This window comes from Muscardinus avellanarius (genome assembly GCF_963383645.1).
Source record: "Muscardinus avellanarius genome assembly, chromosome: 6".
In the NCBI taxonomy this organism is placed as follows: domain Eukaryota; kingdom Metazoa; phylum Chordata; class Mammalia; order Rodentia; family Gliridae; genus Muscardinus; species Muscardinus avellanarius.
In genome coordinates this window covers 122,765,757-122,784,721 of record NC_137791.1, presented here as the reverse complement: position 1 = coordinate 122,784,721, position 18,965 = coordinate 122,765,757, and the positions used below count along the sequence as shown (strand labels likewise).

General features: G+C 35.0%; 1 protein-coding gene and 1 pseudogene across 4 annotated transcripts in view; one reads left to right on the top strand and one right to left on the bottom strand.

Annotated features, from left to right (window-relative positions):
• The window catches only part of KCNIP4 (potassium voltage-gated channel interacting protein 4), a gene marked incomplete at both ends in the record, with an annotated part of 1,202,216 nt that overhangs the window by 855,958 nt on the left and 327,293 nt on the right, over positions 1-18,965 (bottom strand). The gene's annotated exons all lie outside the window — the stretch shown is intronic.
• LOC308264504 (serine/threonine-protein phosphatase 2A regulatory subunit B'' subunit gamma-like) lies at positions 62-1,352 on the top strand (annotated as a pseudogene). Its single transcript has 2 exons — positions 62-774; positions 851-1,352. The product of its transcript is annotated as a serine/threonine-protein phosphatase 2A regulatory subunit B'' subunit gamma-like (transcript).

Below are 18,965 nucleotides of genomic sequence, written 5' to 3'. Positions count from 1 at the left end.
CAATACCCAGCACCGACAAAACACACACACACACACACACACACACACACACACACACACACGTGAACAAGAATTAAAAGATGAAGAAATTGATGTATTTACCAGATACTACTCAGAATGGAAAGGAGATAGAAAAGCGCAAATGAAGATGAAGTCTTACTACAGAAATTAAGAGAGGAGTCCAGAAATGTTTTTCTATAAAGACTAAGCAGAGAACTCTTAGATAATGAAGGGTTACAGAACTTAAGGTTTTTGTTGAACAAACACCAGATACAACCTATTACTGGAGAGGAAGCAATGATTAATTATGAAAACTTCTTGAAAGTTGGTGAAAAGGCTAGATCAAAGTGCAAGAATTTTTCCACTGCAAAAGTCTTTGCTAAACTATTTCATACAGATTCATATGGAAAAATTTCCTTCAAGCAGTTCTTTAAATATATCATGCAAAAACTTTGGCTTCATAAGACAAGAACAGGACTCAGTTTATATGATGTTGCTGGACAAGAGTACCTTTGGGAAACTGATTTAGAAAACTATGTATTGAAATATTGAAACTTATCCTTACCTTGTCACAATTAGATGGGCTGGAAAAATCTTTTTACTCTTTTTATGTTTGCATAGCAGTTAGGAAATTCTTCCTTATTTTTGGACCCCTTCAGGACAAAAAAAAAAAATGGTGAAGATAAGGGACAAAGAACTGTATAAAGAGTCAAGATACAAGTTGGCTTTCTGCTCCTTCTGTCCTAAGGGTTTATGGGCAATATTTGAATCTTGGTAATGATGGAAACTAACCATACATCTTATAAGAAGGAAGATTTTTGTTCACAGTTTGGGAGATTTCTGGGTTCAGTCCATGTCAGTCCATATAAAACATGCTCGGTAAAGAATAACTCTCTCACTATTGGAACAGCAACCATGACCAATGTCTTCTTAGACTGTTTAGAGTGTCTCACTTATGATGGAGAAATTAAACATAAAACCTACTTGGAATTTGTTATTGCATTAGAAAACAGAAAGGAACCTGAAGCTCTATAGTATATTTTCAAATTGCTTGATATTGAAAACAAGGGTACCTCAATGTCATTTCCCTTATTATTTCTTTAGGGCAATACAAGAACTCATGAAAATCCATGAACAAGATCCTGTTTCCTTTCAAGATGTCAAGGATGAAATCTTTGACATGGTAAAATCAAAAGATGCCTTGCAAATCTCTCTTCAAGATTTAATCAACAGTAATCAAGAAGACACAGTCACTACCATTCTAATAGATCTGAATAGTTTCAGGATTTATGAGAACTGAGAAACACTTGTTGCAAATGACAATGAAAACTGCAGACCTTCATGACATATGATCTCTGAAAGAGTAGATGTCTTCATCAAGATGCTTGAATACTGTATATGAAAACTTTGAAGCTTAGTTCTTAGACATGGTCTAAATAAAACACACCATGCACCTACAAAATACTATTACTACTACTACTACTACTACTACTAATAATAATAATAATAATAATAATAAATAATAATAATAATGAAAATCCAGTCCAGGTGCAGTAATGTGCACCTGTAATCTCATTACTTGGGAGGCTGAGACAAGAGGATTACAGGTTTGAGGCAAGCTTTAGCAACTTGGTAATATTCTGTTTCAAATAAAAAAAATATAAAAAAGGGGATGGGGGTGTATCTTTGTGTTAGACTGCCTAGGAGTTCAATGTCCAATATCAAAAGTAATTAAATTAAACTAAAATTCAGGGTAATCAAAGGAAGAAAGGTTAAATCAGAGGGTAAAAAAATGGTGAATCTTTAAAGATCAAGCAAAATTTGAAGCTGCTATTATCAGGAATTTCTAAGCATAAAACTGCCCAAATGAGAAGCATATAATAATATGGTAGCTGGGTTCTGTGTGCCAGATGGATTACAGAGGAGGCTCTAAAGTCAGGTGAACAGCAAGGTTCTCTCATTCTAGTTAGAAAATGATGATGCTAACTTCAAAATGTTCAGTGGAAAATTGATGGGAAAAAGAATGGCTACTGCTTTGGTTGTCATTCTTATTGCTGTATTCCAGAACAACTGACCATACAACTTGAAGGAAGGAAGATTTCTTTGCTCACAGTTTGGGAGATTTCTGGATTCAATCCATGTCAGATCATGTTTGCCAAACTCAGGGCTTGATGGCATGAAGTAGAGAGAATGGAGAGCAGAAAGCTCTGCTATCATATTCTAAACCACAGAAGAAAGTGAGGGAGAGGGAGAGGGAGAGAGAGAAAGAGAGAGTGAGAGCATGAACACTGGGAAAGGAGTAATCATATATAATCCCCAAGGACATAGCCTAGAGAGCCATTCTGAATTAAGTCCCAGCTCCAACATGGTTGAATACTGTCTTGAAGTCTCTTAGGAGACATTATAAATTCAACCCATTACAGCCACCATGGAATTACAGCTTACTTGTGAATAACATGGCATAGACTTTACTTGGTCATCAGGAACAGCTATATGGTTTTATGGACCCAGTATAAAACAAAATGCAGGTTTCTTTGTTTAAAAAATTAGATATAATTTCAAGATGTTGACTGAAGAGCATTAAAGTATATGTGAGACCTTCCTAAGTATGGGTATAGGCTATAAACATGAATATGGCCCCGTTGGGAATCAATCCTACTTAAGGAATAAGGAAAGAGGAAAGAAAAGAAAGAATGGACAGAGGTAGAAAAGATAAAATTACAGGTACACATATTTTGTTTGACTACATACTCAAGTTGTGTGCCTCAGATAAACATAAATTTTAAATGGTCTTAAATTGTATGGTCTGTCCTACTTTTCAAGTGCCACCAACACATAATAGAAATAGTTTATTCTTATCTTCAATGCATAATAGATTCAGTTAGTTTATTGTTTGGTAGGGGAGGAAACTACACAAAATGTTTTCTGTATCAGAAAGACTACCTTATAGAAAGTTGGTGTCCATCTTCCCCTGATATCAGATCACATAATTTTAAGCTATTTTAGAACATATGCACAATAAATGAAGTACCCCATTACATAATTTAATACGGCTTAGCTCAGAATCGCTGTGACCTTACAAAGAAATGGGTATGAATTAGAGAAAAGCTAGAAAACTGCCCGAGCTTGTGAAGATGAGGAGATAAGTTCAGATATTTAGGTATCTGGAAAATGGCTTATGTAAAGATTTTAAAAAACCAATAGGGTTAAAAAAAGAAAAAGTAGACCACCTGGGACAAATCACCCCTACATTTATTCAAGGATTCCTTAGAGCAACAATATTGTTTGAGCTACCCTTGTAGGTGTCATGAAAATCAGAAAGGCATACTAGAGGAAAAAAAGTTTATTTTAATATCAGAACAAAACTTTACAGAATCAAAATATCAAAAAAGAAAACAATCTATTAATAGAGATTTTTATATTAGTACTTTCAAAGTATGCAATAAAGAAAATCACTGTAAACCTATCAGAGACATTCTGAAAGAACTCTGAATTTATAGCAAAGTGGACGAGCATATCCTCAAAGGCACCTTTGAGACTCAGAGGCACCTTTCAATTCTGCTAATGTCTAGTATATGAAGAGATGGAATTGACAGAAAGAAGATATTGTTCTGATTTTAATCAGCTGGTGAATGTAGATGCCATTGAAAGCCAGGGCACATGGGGAATCCTGGGGTGCTGGACTGAGAGTTATCTAATAGGTGAGTCAGACACAGGTTATGTTAGTTTAAAGTGAAATAGTGACACTCTTGGGGCAAAACAAAGAAATCACAGATTTGGGGCTGAGTCTTCAATAAAAGAATAATAAGCTACAGATCTATCTTAAAAAACAGAGGGAGCATTGAAACTATGACTCTAAGTATCATGCCCAGTAAAAGGAGAAAAAAAGTCATAAAGAGATAACATTTTTTTTTTATAAAATCCACACAGTGGATTATGGAGGAGAATTTATTCTTCGCCATGAGGTTTCACTTTTATATTTATGGGTCATAGACATCTTTTTTTCTTTTTAACAAGACACAGGATACACAGAGGTATCCTGTGTGCTATGGATTAGATATGGTTTGAGCACCCTTTCCCAATTCACACATTACAGAACTGATCCCCAAGAAAATGGCATTGGGAGAAGGTAAAACTCTTAAGAGGTAATGGCCTCATTCCTTGGACCAGAGGCCATCTTGTACAGAGAAGGGGATACTATTCTCCTGCAAGAATTCTCTAAAAGAAAGCTGCTTTAAGTCAAAGCCTAGCCTGCTCAGCTCTTTCTGTTTCCATTTTTAAAACGTTATCACTTGCTGCTACACATCCCTATGCCATTGCCCCTATCATTAGAAGATGCAACCAAGTGCTCATGCTACCAGAGCTTGTGCTATGCTATTTGAACTCTCAAGCTTCCAAAACATTGAGCTAAATAAACCTCTCGACTTTAAAAAGTAGTCTGGATTTAGTATTTCATTATAATCCTGAAAAGCTGACTAATACACTACCATAAAAATATTGAAACCAAGACATGGTGGTGCATGCTTGTAATCCCAGTACTTGGGAGACTGAGAAAGGAAGACTGCTGGTTTGTGGCCAGCCTCATCTATTTAGTGATGCCCTTGGAAACTTAGTGAGACCCTGTTTCAAAATAAATAATACAAATTAAGGCTGGAGATATAGCTCAAAGGTAGCATGCCCTTGGGTTCAATCCTCAGTAATACACACACACACACACACACACACACACACACACACACACATTGATATTTTTAATTTCTCATTTTATTTATTTATTTATTTATTTATTTATTTATTTATTTATTTATTTTTGCAGTATTGGGGATGGAACCCAGGGCATTCTACCTCCGAGCTACACCCCCAGACCTATTTTTTTATTCTTTATTTTGAAACAGGGTCTCACTGAGTTGCAAAGGGAGGAACTGAGGCTGTCTTCGAACTGTAATCCTCCTGCCTCAGCCTCCCAAATGCTGGGATTACAAGCATGTGCCACCATGCTCGGCTTAATTTCTCATTTTATTTTTACTACCTTTTCTCAGGCCAAAAAAAAAAAAAAAAAGATGGTAATGATTGACTGGTTGAAGTTTTAAAAGTCCAGATACTTTTGTTATTTTTGATAATCACTATTAAGCAGAAAGATGAACTTTTACAGGTATTTTAGTTTATTTTAAATGGATCTCACACTACATTTTATCCAAAGTCATCTGTGTTCTGAGAATTCCTGAATACGACTTCATGGATGAATTACATTTTACTGCAAGGCACATGATTATAACAAAGGTACATCTTCAACTTTCTATATCTTTGCAAAAGGAGTCAATATAGTTCTAGCAAAACATATATGTGGTTTCGATTAATAGTTGTCACTTCATTTTAGGGGCTCAGCAAGAGCTAGTGTTCATGGAGAGAAGGTATTCAAAGAACAGGCTAAGAGACAATGAGGGTTATTCTTTTTTGGTGTTTACAGGAAGGCACAATAGTCTATGATTAAGGTACCTCTTAGTTTATTTTCAAAGAGGCATCCCAAGGTTGTATTCATTCACAGAAAATAGCTGAATAGGAAAATCAAGCTTTTGTAATTACTATATTATTATAGCCAGGAATCTTGTTAGTGATGTCAAATGGTTCTCCAACTCATTTTTCTCCTCTCCAATGCCACACTGCATTTATTCATCTTGTAATTTAAATAAATACCATAGCTTCAGATTCCACCATTTCATAGATACCAGGCTTAGGGACAGGATGTTTGTATACACACATTAGACTGTAAAATCAAGAATGGGATTCTTAACTTGTGCTGCCATTTTGGGGCTGAATGCCCATGCTGGTCAACTGTAACCTAAAATTATATGAATTAGCAACATAACACATGTATAATCTTTCAAAGGACAAAAGTAAAAGGGGAATGTCTGGGTGTGTTTGTGGTCTGTTTACTCAACTCTTAGGTTGACCATCTGTTTGATTCTTTTTTTCTTCTTAACCTTAATTAGAATCCTTGGATTCAGAGATTGCTGTTTCTGTCTTTTGCCACAGTGGTCCCAGGCATACACTTGGCTAACCTCATTCTCATTTAAAAAAAAAAATCATTACATTGCCCAGCTGCTTCCTATTAGCACTCCAGATTTTGCACTAAAGTACATGTCAGCTCACCTTTCTCACACTCCCAGTGCCCTATGACACACTCTAACCAAATGGTGAGTCTACAAACCCTGTTTAAGAGGACATTTTTCTTAAGACATCAAGAGAGATACCCTCCCTTAAATGGAACTATGCCAAGACCTCAAACAGAAAAATCCTTCCTATAGATTTTGAAAGATCTAGTCCCAATTCAGCACTAGTGCCATGTCAACAAAAAGAAAAAATGCACAAAGAACTACCTGTAACTGAGCCATTTCTGAGACTGTTCTCTCTTTAATTCACTTTATTTTACTTATTTTTTGTACTGGAGATTGAATTCAGAGGCATTTTACTACTGGGACACACCCATAGTGTGTTACTGGGTATTGAATCCAGGGGCATTATCCCTCTGAGCTACACTCCAGCAATAGTTTAGTTTAGTCTGAAATAGTGACTAAGTTGCTGAGGCTTGTAAAGCAAACCTAAGGTTTCCCATCATAGTCTCCCAAGAATTAGGATTAAAGTTGTGTGCTACCATACCAGGCCAAACAAATTTTAAACAGTCTCATTATGTTCACGAGGACCTCTATAAATTAATAAGGCTAGTCTCAAACCTGTGATCTTCTTGTCTAAGTCTCTCAATTACTGCGACTACAGACTTGCATTTTCACCAGGCCCTGCTAAAACTTTCCTTAGATGAACCATGTTTTATTGTGGTGGTCTGAAAGTAAAAAATAGGAAGCGTTTATATTCAAAGTAAAATTTAAATACCTATTATCCAATAATTTACTTATTTAGTACATCATAGAGCCTATATTTGTATACTTGTGTTTATTCTCTTTGAAATGAGGCATGTGAACCAGGTAGGTGGGAGAAACACAGATCACTTAAAATACATGATATAACATTTCCTGAAATCTAAAGTAGTTTCTCAACAAAAACAAGGTGAAGAAAGACAGGCAGTTATGTTTATTCTGTGAATAAAGCTATGCTCTGTGTCTTGTGTGAACAACCTCACAGGATCTTCAGAACCACACCATGCTTTGAGATATTGTGATAACATGTTGGAGATGTCAAAATAATTAATTCCACATTTTTATTAATCAGTCAAGGCTACAAAGCGTTTCCATCAACAACAAACAGCAAAAAAGTAAGAGTAGAATAAAAACTATAAAAAAGGCGTAGAGAACCGGGCATGGTGGCGCACGCTTGTAATCCCTGTGCTTGGGAGGCAGAGACAGGAGGATCGCGCAGGTTCGAAGCCAGCTGCGTGCTGGCTTAGAAGACCCTGTTTCCAAATAAAAATGTAAAAATAGGTCTGGGAGTATATCCCGGAGGTAGAAGGGCTTCCAGGAACCCCAGTACCACAAAAAAAAAAAAAAAAGGCTTAGAGTTGAAAAATATCTCCTCAAATACCTGTTGACACTGAGCAAGTTCTAGTCCTTATGGGAACAATTAGTTTATCAAACTTGAGAGATGGTGTATAGGCTAATATTACATGCAAAATGGTTAGAGAGACACTTAAAACAGATTGAGGCTTGAGTAAAGACAAGGCAGTAATAGAAACTATAGTAGAAAAGACAGAAGAATATAGAAAGAGTAAGAAGGGAAACGTAATGAAGTTAATAAAGAAGAGAACAGAATAGGGGGTACTACTTAATTTGATCTCCATAAAGAAAAATGCTGTCTAAGCATATAATTGGAAAGATTATAAAAAAATTGATACTATCATCTTAATAAAGATTACAATTTCTACACATAGAAAGAAACCAGAAACAAAATTAAAAGGCAAGGTCAATTGCAAACATTGGTACCAATTATTTGGAGAAGTGGAAAGGGCAGTAATCAGAACAAGAGAAAGCACCACATCTTCTCTTGTGGCACTTAGCATTGTATTGGAAACGGGAACTCCATTCACAGAAGATAATAAATAATTTAAGAACATTATAACTATGCAACAATTCAAAGAAATTATCTAGGTATATAAGTCTGGTAGAATATTAGTAAATAAAATATTGGAGATAGAACCAATGCTAGATGGCTTCTTAGAGCTGGGAATATCACATTATTGCACTGCTTTAGGGATGAAACCCAGTAGGTCCTTTGATGTGGTCGCTGTAGATTGTAGGAGAACCCTCCTTTTGTGCCACGTGGCTGGGTTTTACTGAGTTCCCAGCAAGGTCTTATCTTTGCAGTTCATCTTCCTCTTCTCTTCTATTAATAGGTTGTTGGCCATTTCTTGTAAATGTTATGAAAGAAATCCTTTCCTTGATGAAAATATGGATTTGAAAATTGCAAATGTCATAGGCCTATGATCACACCTGTTCTCTTTTAATCTCACATAGAAGACATAGTGAATTATAACACAAATGCAAATTTCAAATGTCTCTGGAGCAAGGTAATATTTTACAGAGAAGATTGTTTTCACTAATACACTTTAAAATTATTTGATGCATTTTCCTATAGTACTTATTGTGCTTTTTAAATTAAATTGAAAATTTTACAGCATGATCCTTCTGACAATTCTCCATAAGTGGAAATATATATTTATTTTTTCCTGGTTTCACTATTTTCTTCTTAAATTATATTCATTTCTAAGACTTTTACTTTTGCAGTTCCTAATTTGTTTTGCTTTCTTATCTCTCAGTTGTGAAGTAAGATCTCATTTTTGAAAGGCTTACAGTCTTTAAAATATGTATATATCAATATCTCAGTTTAATTAAGAGTTTTTTTTCCAATAACACTTAAATTTGAGAATTCTGCAAACTGTGAGCCATAAAGAGTCCTTGATAGCATACTTCTCATTATATAAACTGAGAGTACAGGTTTGGGATAAAGTTGGGCATAATCGTGAACCTACCATGTCAATGATGTTTCCTTGAGTTCAACTATCTAGTGATAAGATATATTCTTGGCCTTTAATAATAATGATAAGTTACTCATAATATCATTTCCGCTATAACCATGAAAATCAATTGATAAAACTAATGACAAATGTTTAATAATCTGGGCTAGTGTTATAGGTAGAGACCCTAGAGGTTAGTGGAGCCCAATAATGGATAGTACTATTGTATTCTGGGGAGCTTTTAAAACTATATTGATTTCTTGGTTATAAACAAAGTCTAATGTTTAAGTAGTATCAATAATCACTAATCCTATATAATAATGAAAAAGTGCCAAGTTGGGGAGATAAATATCCTTTAGACTTCAAATTAACCACTCCTCATAAAGGGATTTGGCATGAGCTCAGATGAGATTCTCTTTGCTCTCAAGTAAGTTACATTAGAAATAACCATATACAGAAAATCATTTAATCCAGCATCAATATGATCACTATAGGAACATCTCATTTTCTAACAAGAATCTTATGTATTTAGCATGTTAGAAGACAGGTGCTAATTCTTATCTTTCCTTTAAGTCTTGTGGCATGAGAATATGAAGGCTTTGGGGAATTTAAATGGTATGGGTACAAATTAACTTTGGGAGAAAATAAAAGCATGATTCTTGGCATTCAGAGTAGCAATAAATGTTTTCAACTAATAGTTCCCCTTTTCCACATCCCCCCAAGAGCACCTTATCACTGGAAACTTATTGACTCAAAGTAATCCATTATGCCATATTTTGTAATGAGCTGACTGCTACCATAATAACCATTGCATAAATAATAAGATTTATTTCCTCCATCCCCAGCTAAGCTAGTTGTCTCCTAGTCAAGAGAGTGTCCTGAAAAAAACTATTCAGGCTGGGTGTCTTCTGCTTGAGTTTAAATTAATAAGGTTTCAAACTAATGACATGTTTTGCAAACAATCTTAAGAGCTATGGCATTAGAAGGATGATTGCTTTATTCTAATATTCTACTAATGAAATGCTCATTATTTATATCATTCAAAGTTTATCATAATTTGGGGCTACTTCACCAATTGGGAAAATGTAATAAAATCAAAATCAAAATAAAATAAAAATAAAATTATTATTATTGTTATTATTATTATTATTATTATTATCTCTTTCCAGTAAATCAGAAATCAAAGCCCCCCCTTTTCTGGTCAGTTAGACCACACTGAATAATTTGCTATTCACAAATGACAACTGTCAGAACTCTGAAACTAGTTTTCCTCTGAAATAGACATATTGAAATGTTATATTTCAAATTATGCTTTATCAGATTAAAATCTTTAGTTAACTATGTAGAAACAATGTGGTTACCTTGCACAGAAATCAATTGGTCAAACTTTTATAGTGAAGTGACTTGGTGGGAGTACTAGTTTTAAGGTGAGAGTCACAGAATCACAGACCACTTAATAATGTTATCAGATGATCATTGTTGGCATAAATGAGCTCCTGATGTTTTTCCTTTTGACTTTTGGTACAAGTAGGCTTCAACAACCTTACATTCGTTTAGGTTCAAGTTTACTAGGAAAGATAGGCTACTATTTTCCTAAGAAAATCAATGTGTTTTCTTATTGGCTATCAACAGCCCCAAGAACTAGTACTTATCATGAAGACAATCGCTGTGACTAGAGGACTCACTGGTCTGATTTATCTCAGTAATTTGTTCAGTCTAATAAGAGAAGAGGCAGAACTAACTCCATCTAAAACTCAGAGTCTGAGAGTTAATATAGTTTTTTTTAACAAGGTTTAGAGATTAAAATTAAAAGATAATGATGGGCAAATAAACTTGAAAAGATGTTCAACATCACATGAAATTAATGAATTACAAATTTAAATGCAAACCAGATACTACTGCACACTAATTAGAATGACAAAAATAAAGCATGGACAGTAGCAGATGCTGGAAAAATGTAGAATGACAAATACTTCTTCATTGCTAGTGGGAATGTTAAATAGGACAACCAATGTGCAAGACATTTTAGCAGTTTCTTACAAAATTAAACATAGTTTTAACATATGTTCCAGTGAATTAAAAACTTACATCCACACAAAAATCTGCACATAGATGTCACAAAAGCTATATTTATAATTGTCAAAATTTTGATGAAATGAAGAGGTCAGTAGGTAAGTGGGTAAATAAGTTATGACACATACAGACCATGAAATATCATTCAGCACTAAAAGAAATGAGCTACTATGCAAGAGGAAACTAAATGCACATTACTAAGGAATATACAAGAAAACTAAATGCACAATACTAAGTAAAAGAAGTCAATCTAATAAATCTATATACTTTATAAGTCCACATATATTACATACTAGAAAAGGCAAAAATTATGGAGACAAATAGAAGAATGAAATAAAGTTATAGGTTGAATACAGATAATTTTTAGAAAAGTGAATGTTTTAGTTAGCTCTTCCATTACTGTGACCAAAATAAAATACCTGATAAGCACAACTTAGACAAGGAAAGATTTATCTGGCTCACAGTTTTAGGGATTTGGTCTATGGTGAGACAGCACTAAGATATAAACCACGGTGCCAAGTCATTCTCAATAAAGGGGACAAGGTGAAGGGGAGAGAGAGAGAGAGAGAGAGAGAGAGAGAGAGAGAGAGAGAGAGAGAAGGGAAGAGCTGGAGACAAATATAGTCTTCAAGACCACACCCCAAGCTACCCACATCATAAGCTATGCCCCATCTTGAATCTTGCCACATTGGAAATCATGCTTCCAATACATGAACTTTGGGAGGGGGGGCATTCCAAATCCAAATGATAACAAGTAAGCTATTTTTTCTGTATGACACTACAGTGTTGGGTACATGCCATTACATATGTGTCACAACACCAAGAGTGAGTTCTTATATATAATGTGGACTTTAGGTAGTAATTGTATGTCACTGAAAATTAATTGTTTATAAGAAAGGTACAACTATTGTGGGAGATATTAATAAAAGATCAGTTGAATATGTATGAGGATTGGAGATATACGGTAACTCTTTCTAAAATCAATACTATTTTTCTGATTTCCTCCATTGGCTTCTCATTAGCACTAAGGTCTGTTACAAATCAATAAGAATCAAAGGCTCTCAAATTAACACTGGGTTTTAACACTGCCAGACACATTATTTTAAGAAATATGACCTTGACCAAAATGTCTAACCTCTGCACCTTGGATGAAATGGTATAACCCAGGTAAAAACCACATAGTTAACAGTAAATATAGCAGACACTTAATGAGCACTTAATGTGCACCAGAAACTAAAACAGGGTCTTTATGCATGATAACTAATTTAATCCTCACTTAACTCTGCCAGGTAGGTATTACTGTTTCTTCTGTTTTAGAGAAAGGTAAACTGGGACTGAAAATGGCTAAGCAGGTTATATAATGTAACATGCCTGATAAGCACAAGAGTCAGAAGGTGAGAACAGATAATCTATACCAAAAAATTTTGCTTTCACCAAGATTCAACCCTACCTATATATATTATGTTCATATGGAGTAGGGCTTAGGCATATCAATTTTCTTTTTCTTTCTATCCTCTCCCCACTATAGCTCATGAATAGTAGGTATTCCATCAACCTCATTCAAGCTCACAAGCAAAAAATTAGGGGCAAAGTAAAATTGTATTAGGAATTCTAGATGCCAAATTACTATTATTAGGTTATAAATTTAAATAGACTTTTGTTTTTGAGTAAGTGGTGTATAGGTCAGTTAGTGTATATAAAATTCATATTGGGCCAGAATTCCAATTCTCAATTCTTTCTAGATTTATCTCTCCACTCACTTGTCCTCTCAGAAGTCTGAAGGAAAGGGTAAAATTAATGTATAACACAGTTTTTTTATATGAGACAATTTTAGGCTTTGAAAAATAATCCATTTATAGAACAAGAAGAGTTTTAATTGAAATTGAACAAGAATAGAGAGAGTAATAACACTTAACACTAATGTGAGAGTAATGAATATTCAGAGGAGGAACTTTAGCTTCAATTACTGAAAGAAGAAAAACATTGCTCACCTCCTCTTTTCATAGATACATCTTAGTTTATGTGACAAATATATTACTGAGTCAAGTATATCAAATATTGGCTAATAATTTCGACTATCTGAGGTTTTGGTTTCACTAAAGTAAATACATTTTTTACAGCAGCTATTCTTTTGCAGTGCCCTGTAGTATACTTACGTTCAATTGATGAGTTCTCAAAGATAAAATGTTTTCTTCTTTCCTTTCTTCCTCCTTCCTTTCTTCCTCCTTCCTTCTTTTCTCCCTTCCCTTCCTCCTTCCCTTTCCTTTCCTTTCCTTTCTATTTCCTTTCCTTTCCTTTCTCTTTTCTCTCCTCTTGTGAGTAAAGGAATATGAAGAAACTTTTGTCACTGCTGCTATTCATGCCCCTAAATTATATCTGTTAGAAAGACGCTGCCTGATCAAGGGATGATCTTTTGTTTGCTTAGCAAAAAGCCAATCTTCCCTCTTGATAACACTTAAACTTATAGTATAGAGAATAACTGGCATACACAGAAACTCTGAAATTTAAAAAGACTGATAAATTTGACAACATAAAAATTAGAGAGTTTTATTAGTATTGACATGTTTAAGCTCCTTATATATTTCAAATATTAAACCTTTATCAAAGGGGTAGCTGCAAAAGATTTTCTCCATAGGCTCTCTCTTTAGATTCTTGATAGTTTCCTTTGCTTCACAGAAGCTTTCTTAAATGATACAATCTCTTTTATTGATTTTTGTTTTTGCTTCCTGTTTTTATTTCCTAGGCTTTGAGGGTGTTATTTAGGAAGTCTGTACTGGTGCTTATGTGTTGGAGAGTTTATTCTGTGTGCATTTTTTAGTATTTGCAAAGTCTCTGGTCTAATTTCTAGATCCCTTATCTATCTTGAGTTGATTCTTATGAAGGTGAGAGGTTAAGGTTTAGTCTGTTTTTCTACATATAGTCAACTAGCATATTGTTGAAAAGGCCATCTTTCTACACCAAGATACCATTTAACCTCAGTTATAAAGTCAGTCATGAAGAATATGAACAACAAGAAAGCTGGCGAGATGTGGTGAAATAGGAACTCTTATACAGTCTTGGGATTGCAAATTAGTATAACCAATATGGAGATCAGTATGGAGGATCCTGAAAAAACTGGAAATGGACCTACCTAATGATCCAGCCATACCACTCTTAGGGATCTTCCCGAAAGCATTGAATCACATTACTATAGGGACATATGAATTTTCATGTTTATAGAAGCTCAATTCATGAGAGCCAAACTGTGGAACCAGGCAAGTTTTTTCCATTAACAAATGAAATTGTGAAATTATGGTATATACACACAAAAGAATTCGATTCAGCCATAAAAGTAACACAATTATATCATATTCAGGAAAATGAAAGAAACACATGAATATTATGATCAGTGAGATTATCATGTTATGGAAAGTGAAAGTCCATATGTTTTTACTCATATATGGAAGCCAGAGAGAAATTAGAAAAGAAACAAAATCTCAGCTAAATGAGGATAGGCATTAGTGGGATGGGGGATGAGGAGCCTGAGAGTGGGGAGAGGAAGAAAGAGGAAGGGGAGAGCTGATCGTGGTAAATATTCTAACAAAGAGTTAGCTTTGTTCATGCATGAAGTTACTTGCATTGACCTAAGGACTATTTAGGGGGAGGGAAGGGATCCTGGTGAAAATGGGAGTGAAACACAATGAATGTTGCATATATTCATCTATTTATCACTTTGAATCTTAATATGATATATAATTACAATATAAAAATATTGTAAATATATATATATATATATATATATAAAATTACCAGTAAAATATTAATGATTTAACATTACTAAAACATATGCACTAAAATATAAATGTCTACATGGCAAACTAACTACCAAAAAGAAAAGCAAAAGTCAAAGATAAGCTTGCAAAAGTAGGCAAGAGTTAGCTAATTTCCTTAACAAATAAGAATCTCACAGGTCTATTTTTAAAAAGACACAAGGATAATAAGAGATAATTCACAGGAACAATGTCCAAATGGCTCCTAAGACAAATAAAAAAATGTTCCAGGTCCCAGGTCCCTCACAATAAGATCTCAAACCTTAGAGCCAAACATTTCTAATACTGGTTCTGATACTGGTCCCAGATCTTAACAGTTGTTTGACCATGTGCAAGTTACTTGAATTCTGTGCCTCCGTTTTCATATCCATAAATGAGAATAGGAGTAGGACCTTCCACTTCAGGAAACTTAAGATGATTCAACAAGTTGAAATCTGTAAAGTGTTCATGACAGTCCTAGCGTAGACTACGAGAAGAAATATAACATTAAAAACATGAAAGAAATAAATGCAATTTGAAAGAAAAACAAAGCAACTGGAGACACCAAGCATGGAACAAGAAGCTGGAAAAGGACTAAGACATTGTAAAGGAGATGTGAAGAATGACTGAGTTCTAGACAGATTTAGAAGCAAGAAAGAGCCGGAAATGTGGCAGAGACAGGTGTGGAATGGGTAACCAGCCACAGGCAACTTGTGGGGCTAGGTCTGAGGAGAAAAGCAATGTCTAGAGGAGTTTTTTCAAGTAAAACATGATAGAGAATGAAAAGCTAATCCACCTACAATACCTTTGATAGAGAATTGCACATGAGTGCCTCTGTGCAACCTTCTAGAAGGAAGTACCTGCTTCAAGACAAGCACAGGAGGAAAGCTAGTTTTCCCTCAGAAAGTGGAGGTGAGGGCCACATCAGCAAACACTGCCATCAAAAGGCACCTCCAATTCATCCACAGATTTTCTCAAAAGCAAAAAACAAAAAACAGAGGTTTCTTTTGATGGGTCCCATCATTACCCACACCTCTCTTGAGGCAATGTCTGGGGCTACTGTATTCATCCAATGACAGTTTACTTTGTTCTGGGAACTTGCAGGTGATTGAAAACTAAAAGATCAAGGGTATTTTCTAAAAAGGACACATTTCAGAACTGCTACAACAGCAAGGGTCTCAGATATCACAGGATTGTATGCTATTGTTTCTTCCAAGAGAAACAAAATGAAAAAGGGTATGCATAAAAATAAGAGGCTTATTTAATTTATATAAAACATTTATTTAGCTAAAAGGGAGAGAAAGATACCTTAATTCAGGACAGTAATAATTATGGACTGCAGATTCAATTGAGAGAATAAATTATTTCTATATGTCAGAAAATTTAAAGAGCTTTAAAATCACTGGTTCGCATTTCAGTGACTTTCATGGGTTAAAGTAGCACCTGCTTTAATGAAAGAAGGAGAAGGAGAAAATATTATGCTTTATGCACAAATCATAGTCCAAGCACTTAGTATATGCAAAGACTGTGTAAGATTGGTATCAGTATACTCATTTTAGCATTAAGAGTGATCAGGGAAATTCATCAGCGTGCCCAGCATATACAGAACATATATTTTGGGTTCACTGAAGGATATTTGAACTCTTCTTCTTTGCCAGGCTATACCAAAGATCAAGGTCAGAAAACTTCTTCTATGAGTGCCAGATAATAAATATTTTAGGCTCTGCAAGTCTTACTGTCTCTATTGTTACACTTAACTTTGCAGTTTTAGCAGAAAAACTGCCATGGGAGATATATGAAAGGATCTGAGTGGTTTTATGCCAATGAAATTTTATTTGTAAAACCAGGTAGGCATCAGTCCAGGTCTGACCAGGGGGTTAGGGAGCCCTGGGATGCATGATGAGAAAGTTATCTCATTGATACATCGCAGAGCATCTCTAATTCTAAAGGCACCATGTTCTTTTATCTACTTAGAAAACACCTTTCCCCAAAAATATAAGTGTGAGGTTTTTTAGTAAAAAAAAAAAATTCTTCTAAGAAAATTCAATATCAGCGAGATCACACATCTGAGCCCTGGTTCTTTTTCCTTCATGCATCAGTGGGACCTTGTAACTCATCCAACTTATAGATTTTCACCTGGTCTCCGTTTCTCCCCATGGCTTCTAATTCCAAGTACAAACATGCCCTGAGTTGATTTCCTTCTTCATAGAGCAGCCTTATGACTCCTGGAAGGCACATTAGGTTAGGGTTATTAGACTTCTCTTCAGGGGACATCTAAGAATACATCAGAACTTATGAAGCTGGGGCACTTGATTAACTGTATCATCCCTGTAAGCCTTCTGTCTGAATTATCATTTCACTGTCAACATTCTTCTTCAAATCTTGATTTCAGCAGACTTGTGTCATGATTGTTTGTTCTTTCTATTTGGCTCCTGTGTGGGGATGGGGGCTTTTCAGAGAATGTTCTATTTATCTCCTAGTACTTGTTTTAAATGCGTATCCTCTGTTCACATGCTAAAGTAAATACTGCATTTTGAAATTATCACATATTTTGAAAGCATTTTTATAGTTTTATATAGCCTCTGGTCATTTCTTATCTCAGGGAATCAATATTCAAGAGGGTGCTTTGAAACATACTTTATATTATAATAATTATAATTTATGATTTCTATAATACTGTACTTTCAGAAATTTATTAAAGAAATTACTGCAAATTTTCCATTTTCCCCCAAGAAAAATGCAAATAATAGCAATAATAAGAAAGAAAACCTGATAATAGCTACCTTCTATTGAGTGCTTCATAGGTGCCAGAGACTACACATAAAAATGTAGAGATTTTTATGTGCAAACATAAAAACAAAGAACAGCTCAAGATCAAAATACAACCACAGTGGACAGTGCGGGTGGTAAAGCTATGAGGAGACATCTCTGTCAGCTTGGCTTCTACTCATAGAGTTCTGTTTTTAGGTGAATTTAGTAACTGTTACAAACTTGCATTGCCCAACTTGACCACTATGTTAAATCTCTTGGCTTACCCACTAATGGTGCATTACTCTGTGTATCAGAGAACTTGACTTCCAGAAGTCAAAATATTGAGCTATAAATATTGGCAGCAGGTTCAGAGAATAATCAAAGGAGAGCAAGATATATTACTTGATTGCAAAGGAGATACATCCCATTTTTAGAGATTTTAATTCAGTCTATCTGAATCAAATTCAGGAGTGTGTGTGTGTGTGTGTGTGTGTGTGTGTGTGTGTGTGTGTGTATGTAGGTGTGTTGTATAATTTTCAACAGAAATTCCGAGAGATTCTGTTGCAAGGAATCCTCATATCTCATTGTAAGAAACAATGATCTAAGAAGAACTATCTTGGATTGCCTCTTTCAACATTCCTCACTCTCTGCTAGGCTAGGCCTCTCACTTCATCACTGGGAGGGTCTGGTCTGTCCATACTAAGAAATAGTTTCCTTCTTAAAAAAGTTAATACAAATGATTTTAGGCTGAACCAAGATATCCATTTAAAATTAACTATGAACAGCCATTGTATTTTGTACCTGAACCCTAGATATAGAACAATCTAAATTTTGAACTGGGCATGTTGGCACACACTTGTAATCCCACCATTAGGGAGTCTGAGACAGGAGGATCGCAATTTGAGGGCAGCCTCAGCTACTTAGTGAGGCCCTTTTCAACTCAGTGAGACCCTGTTTCAAAATAAAGAATAAAAAATAGGGCTGGGGTGTAGCTTGGATTACAAGCACATGCCACCATGCCTGGCACAATCTAAATTTAAACAATGCTTCCTAAAATTTCTTGATTGTTGACTTTAAGACTCATTTTCCAACCATGACTAGATTCTCCACCTAGTACTGGCAAGTACTCATACTGTAACCTTTTGAATGTTTCTGGATTCTCATGACTATGAAATATTCATCAGACCTTAGTACTTGGAGAGACTTCCTCCAAACTAGCACATGCTCCCTTTCATTTTTGCCATTAGTACTTGTTTGCAAGTTCTTTCCTACATCTATATAACATTCTCTTATATTACCTCTCCTTGCTTGACTACTGCCTAATGAACATCTTCTCTTGGGAATCCCATAAAGATCCAAACCCCACACCCTTGCCACAGACCTAACCCCTT